This window comes from Budorcas taxicolor, chromosome 2 (genome assembly GCF_023091745.1).
Source record: "Budorcas taxicolor isolate Tak-1 chromosome 2, Takin1.1, whole genome shotgun sequence".
Lineage (NCBI taxonomy): Eukaryota > Metazoa > Chordata > Mammalia > Artiodactyla > Bovidae > Budorcas > Budorcas taxicolor.
In genome coordinates this window covers 94029898-94036731 of record NC_068911.1, presented here as the reverse complement: position 1 = coordinate 94036731, position 6834 = coordinate 94029898, and the positions used below count along the sequence as shown (strand labels likewise).

The 6834-nt window shown below is 34.9% G+C and overlaps 1 non-coding gene across 1 annotated transcript; it reads left to right on the top strand.

Annotated features, from left to right (window-relative positions):
* Positions 1 to 4484: 4484 nt before the first annotated feature.
* TRNAS-GGA (transfer RNA serine (anticodon GGA)) lies at positions 4485 to 4556 on the top strand. Its single transcript has one exon. It is a non-coding gene; the product is annotated as a tRNA-Ser (tRNA).
* Positions 4557 to 6834: the final 2278 nt, after the last annotated feature.

The window sequence follows — 6834 nt, the reverse complement described above, 5'->3', positions numbered from 1 at the left end:
GATATGGTTAGAATACAAAGAGGGAAAAGGATTTGTCCAAGAAAAATACCTCCCTGGGAGTTACTCTATTACTGCTATTACTGAAGAAGGATGGATGCAGTAAAAACCAAGAGGAATAGCCTAGTGACTGATTTCAGCTGATTTCCACTTCCTTAGCATGATAAATGAGAACTGAGATGTCAGATAGGACATCTCCACATTTCCATATGCTTGACTAATTCTGTGCCAAGTTACTAGACAAGAAGTGGGTGGGGATAGCTTTCAGATATAAATCTTCCATCTTGATTAAAAAACCTTATTAATAGATACTTTACAAAGCACCCATAGCAATGGACTTAGAATCGTTCATTTGAAATTTCAAAGTATTTTCATAAAAAATGGAAGCAGTAGAAAGAAAAAAAAACTGGAAAGTCAGAGAATTATAAGAGAACCTTAAAAGAGAAGAAGTGCTGCAAAATTTAAAATCCAAGCAAATATTAGCCACCATGGAAATAAGAATGTAACTAAGGCAAACTAAATTTGATTAAAGGATTTTTTTTTCTCAATGTGCTTCCTAGTAATCATTTATTTCTGTCACTTTTAAAAAATAAACTCCAGAGTTGTTCATCTTTAAAAGTTTATAAGTATACTAAAATTGGTTTTGCAAAAATGCATGATGGGAAAGGCTTCAAAGATATATAAAAAATGTGCATCATTAAAAGATCTCACCAATACAGAATGTCCTGTTGAAAAGTGAAAGTAGAAGTCATTCAGTTGTGTCCGATTCTTTGTGACACCAAGGACTATACTGTCCCTGGTATTCTTCAGGCCAGAATACTGGAGTGGGTAGCCTTTCCCTTCTCTGGGGGATCTTCCCAATCCAGGGATCAAACCCAGGTCTCCCGCAATACAGTTGGATTCTTTACCAGCTGAGCCACAAGGGAAGCCCAAGAATACTGGTGTGGGTAGCCTGTCCCTTCTCCAGATGATCTTCCCAAACCAGGAACTGAACCGGGGTCTCCTGCATTGCAGGTGGATTCTTTACCAATTGAGTTATCATAAAACTCATAAAATATACTGTTTACATATAGAAAGGATGCTTTTTCAAACATGTAATTGCTTTTCCATTGAAGTTCCCTTTGATAAATAATTATCCACTTAGTTATCTTTAAAGCACAAACAAAAATCTTAAAGCCATAAATTTTCCTATATTACATAAACATTAACATGTTTGAGGACTCATTCTTTAATTCATTATTTTGATCCTTTCTAGATAGAATATCCTTTTTAAGAAAGAAAATATAGTCAAGGCTAATAATACTGGCTCTCTATTTTTAAAATGTTAATCTTGCAAATAGTTACTGCAACATCATTGACTTTACATCATTTATATCAATATTATACATGTATATTTGTTGGGTTATATAAAAGCTACAGATCAGTGAACACCCAAATTGATAACAAGTATCCTTTTCCTGTGTGAAGAGGGCTGAGAGAGGATGGAGACACTGTGCTCTAGAAAAAATCTCCTGTAATATCCTTAAGCTTGCCTGCAACTCCAAGCGTATTTGGATAAACCAGGGTCCAGTCACCCAGATGGGAATCCAGGTTACATCTAACTGGAACACCTCATTAATAACTATGAACTGAGCAACCAGCAATACAGTTATTTGATTTTTGTTCACCTCTCTTTCTGTAAGACGTTGTTAGTGTTCCTACACATATAAAACTTGAAATACACAGGAAAGGCCAGGGAAATTCACATATGATGAAAAGTGACGAGGAAGGGGAAAGCCAAAGCGAAAAAGGGAGGAATGGAAGGAGCAATGGGATGAATAAATTATGGCTAGAAAGACAATGACAAAATATAGCCATGAGGAAGATAAGGAAATGAAGACAGGAAAGTGTGGGGAAATGAAATATAGCTGTTGAATCAGACGTTCAATTAAATGTATTTCAATGAATAGTCTTCCATTGTCTTCTAGCTCCAAATCAGTCAAATTCACAATAATTTAACTAAAGGAGGGAGGTAATATGGGGCTTAATAAAGTTTTACATATTTTGACCATAATATCACTTTCTAAGGCAGCATCTAAGCAAGTGATATTACATTTATAATACTCAGAAATAATATTGATACAATTCAAATTCACATATATCATTTAAGATGCACTATAGTGTTTTTGGAAAAAATGATGGCTATAATAGAAATATTCAAGATAATTCATATTTCCACACTTCAGCCTTCTTTCTCAGAGTCTTTCTCCCTATGCTAAATTATAATATATTGAAACTTTTTATAACATTTGTATCTAGAGATCTATTTGTCCCTTCAAGTTACATTAAAAAAAAAAAAATTCAAGAGAAGATTGTATCCCAAGTTTTAAGATTAGAGTCCAGGTTTTAGCTAAAGTAATAATTCCAGAGTTCTTTCATATGAATAAAATTCTTTCCACCTAAGTTGAAAAGGGTCAGTATTTAGACAATCAAAACAAAAACAGGATCAGACTAAAAAGGTGGACTTCAGCTTCTCACAATATTTTCCGACTACACTCTGAGGGATGTGTCTCTAGCACTACTACGTAAATTTAAAAGACAATGTGGGATATATTTTATTTTTGGTGCAAGAACTCCTAAGAAAATCAGAAACAAGTTACTACTTACTACATGGTGATAAGTATGTGAGTCAAGTTCAGCATCCTGTTAGCTTCCACCCACCCTCATCAACTTCAGATGCAAGTACCACTGCCAAAGTCTCTTCATGGCTGCTATTATGTGTTCCCTATAATTTAATATCTTTTGTGCACTGGTTAGGCACTGCTTAACACAAATATCTATACATAGTCTAGGGAACGGACCCCAGAATTCAGGGTCAAGCTGCTAATACTACTAAGTACTGCTAATCACTCTGAATATAAAGGTCTGAATTCTGGATTCTAAACCATTGCCAGAATAAAGTTATTCTGGGAACAAGTCTCAGAGATATTCTAATATCACTGCACTGTGGTTGTATGAATAGTTCTGAAGTCGACAGTAGTCACATGCTTTCGATTTCCTTTTCAAAATTATGTATAAAATTCAATATATATTGTTCATATATGTGCATATACATTTATGAATATTTATAATACAGTATATATTTTAAATCACTTCTGAAAGCGAGATGACCTTGCTGTTGCAGGATACAGCTTTCCTGCAATTCATATTTATTAAATCATTATAAATGACTTCTGTTCTAGGATAGGGTACACTTTGTTTTGTAACATTTATTGCTAATTTCATTCTTCATATCCCACTCGTTAAATATCATTTGTAGCATAAAACACTAGGTGTTTTAGGGAATATAAAGCAACCTCTTTTTATCTTCAAATTCAGCATAAAGTAATTGGGTAAATAAGACGTATGTAAGCTATTTCAGCTATAGTATATATTCATTCATCCAATAACATTTATTTAGTTATAACTCTCCTTTGTATGTGATTAGATGCTAAGGACAAATATAGAGAAAGGTAATATTTACTAAATCTTACTGTGAATGTGTTTTATATGAATTCATTTACCTATTCCTTACAAACACGCTATGAGACTGGTAAAATTTTATATTGTCTTTTTTTTTTTTTTTTTTTGTAGATCAGAAAATAAGGCATACAATGGTGAAATGCCTAGGTCTGAATCCCCTAGGCAGTAAATAGTGAAGCTGGGTTTCAAACTCAGGAAGTCTTTTCCAAAATCTATACCTTTAGTGACTATTCTTCCCCCTCACCCCCAAATACAAGTTAAGAGGGGACAATAACTGGCCTTCAAATTTATGACCTAGTTGGAATTCTGTATCTGCAAATCTAAATAAAGCTACACCTACTTAAGGTAGGAAGTAAACAGTTTCAGAATAGCATAAACACACTGAATTAGAGAGTGATGTACAGCAGGGGTCCCCAACCTCTAGGGTCTAATGTCTGATGACCTAAGGTGTAGCTGATGGAGTCCTAATAGAAACAAAGTGCACAAGAAATGTAATGTGCTTGTATGTGTGCTTGCACAGTTGTGTCCGACTCTTTGCGACCACCAAAGACTGTAGACTGCCAGGCTCCTCTGTCTATGGAATTTTCCAGGTAAGAATATTGGAGTGCATTTCCATTTCCTCCCCCAGGGTCTCTTCCCAACCCAAGGACTGAACCTGCGTCTTGTGTCTCCTGCATTAGCAGGTGGATTCTTTACCAACTGTCCCACCTGGAAAACTTGTAATGCACTTGAATCATCCCCAAATCCTCCCCTCATTGAGCCCAGTCTGTATAAAAATTGTCTTCCATGAAACTGGTCCCTGGTGCCAAAAATGTTGGGAATCACTGATGCATAGTATAGCTGGCCCATGGATTTCTTCAGAACTTGATAAAAAACTATTTCTGGGATTAAAACTTGAATTTAGAAGGAAACACCTAAATGCCTAATCTGAGAGGGCAAAACTGTCCCAAAAGTCAAATAAAGGGACACTATGGCCTAGAAGGGCTTCCCTGGTGGCTCAGAGGTTAAAGCGTCTGCCTGGAATGCAGGAGACCCAGGTTCGATCCCTGGGTCGGGAAGATCCCCTGGAGAAGGAAATGGCAACCCACTCCAGTACTCTTGCCTGAAGAATCCCATGGAGGGAGGAGCCTGGTGGGCTACAGTCCATGGGGTTGCAAAAAGTCGGACACAACTGAGCGAATTCACTTCACTTCACTTCACTTCACTTCATGGCCTAGAAGCCATCCCACACACCCAACAGAACCAGCTGGACTTGTACCTACTGGTAGGGCAAAATTCCCGGGCTGAAAATGAATACTTATGCCCACTAAATTAACTGAATCCACTATTCCTTGCTCACTAGCCTTCTAAGCTGTTGATTTTACTGGCAAAGTTTGTCACAATTCAAGGACATAATCATTAGAGAGCTATAAATGGATAAATCATGAAAGAGTAACATTCTAAACTTGGTGTCTTCAGCAAAGCATTTAATTTTGACTTACTAATAGAGTCATTGCATGTTAATTGAACAGTACTTTTAGGTATATACAAGATATGAGTTAATTATATGTCACTTAAAATATTTATATTGAGGACATACATTAATGGTTTCACTATTGGCTTATAGCAGGTATTATTAATGCATCCTGGGACCAAGGCCATTTACAGAGACAACTGTTTGTGTAAAGTTCCAGTGCAGAAAAGGAGCTATGATATGATCTGAGATCATTTAATGTTCCTCTTCCCTCAATAAGTCAAGGGTTCAGTCTTATGTTTGTGAATCTCCCCTCTTTCTCTAGCCTCCTATAATTCTTATATAGTATAACTTTATTTTATAATTGTTTCATGTACTTTGAGAAATTTTCATCTACTACCTTTAACACAGAAAAACAAATACCAGATCTTAAGGATTCACTCATTTATGACTTGGAAAAGGAAGTTATAGATTTCTGGTATAGCCAGGAAGAAGCCAGTCTCTGGTAGGGTAGCTAAGCAGTCGAATTTTCCTTTTTAAATCCAGGACTCAAACTGAAATTCTCCCCAATTGTAGTTTGTTATAATTTACAGCTATTAAAAATCATATTGCAAAGTAATATTTGACAAAAAGTAGGCTTTATACATATATGTGTATTACATTTTACTAAGAATCTAGATACATATATATGAAAAAATTACCAAAAACTTTTATGCCACATATTAACAATTATTATATTTTCATGTCACAATTACTAGTGACTTTTATCCCAGCTTGGTCCTTTGGTATTTTAAAAGATTTTGTTTTGAGTATGAAGTATACTTTTATTTCACTGAAATATTATTCTCAAAGACCTATTAGCTTGTTATCATTTATCTGCATTATTTGTTATGTATTATACATACAATTACTGAGTTGCAATCTCTGACTTATTTATTCCTTCAGACCATCCTCCACCAGTCTGAAGGAATAAATAAGCTAGTATCAAGGTGCTCTTAGCAGAGTTTTTCTAATTACAGACTTGAATCCATCAGTTTAGTGGTCATAACTATATTAAAATGGTCAAAGTTGATCAGAAAAGAAGAAATTAGTATGTATCCTGTATTAAGAAAGTATTTTTGTGAAACTTTTTCCTATTTTACATGTAAAATATGTTGGTATGGGTGGTAAGATGTATTTCTTACTACGGGACCAGATAAGGAAAGTTTGAAAACTACTGTGCTAAACCTATGAAAACAGAGAGAGAAACAGAAGAAGGATGAAAACAAATTGCTGCAGAGTTCACCTAAGCACAAAGTGGCAGTATCATGTGTTACTGTCCAGTGGTTATCTTGCTCATGCTGCCACAGGGCCATTATATAAAGCAAAGAACAGCAGCTAGCTACACTAGGTGTACCCCGTATTTCAGAACTTTTATTCTTATCACTCAACAGCATTCCCTAATGTGGCAAATATGGAGTGCTTTAGAAGAAAAATAAGGAAAATATAATGATTTACATAATTAACTTGATTATTTTAATAAACATTTTTTTAGTATCTATAAAAAACTATGATACCAAAACCATTCACTTTCCCTCCATTAGTATCAATTAGTAATATAGTCTTTTCTCAATTATTTCATTGCCTACCATGCATGTATCTAAAATTAAAATCCAGTATGCTGTGCCATTCTCATTAAATGCCTTACATCTAATCTGCTGCACTTGAGCTAGTGAAGGATATTGTTTTGGAAAGGTAATTAGCAATATTATTTCCTACAACATTCTATCTGCTATAATAGAGAGTTTTAGAAGAAACCAGCAAATATTCTAATTGAACTATTTATTTGACATAAGCATTTGCACTGATACTGTTAATTACTGTCAACTTTAACTGGTCAATTA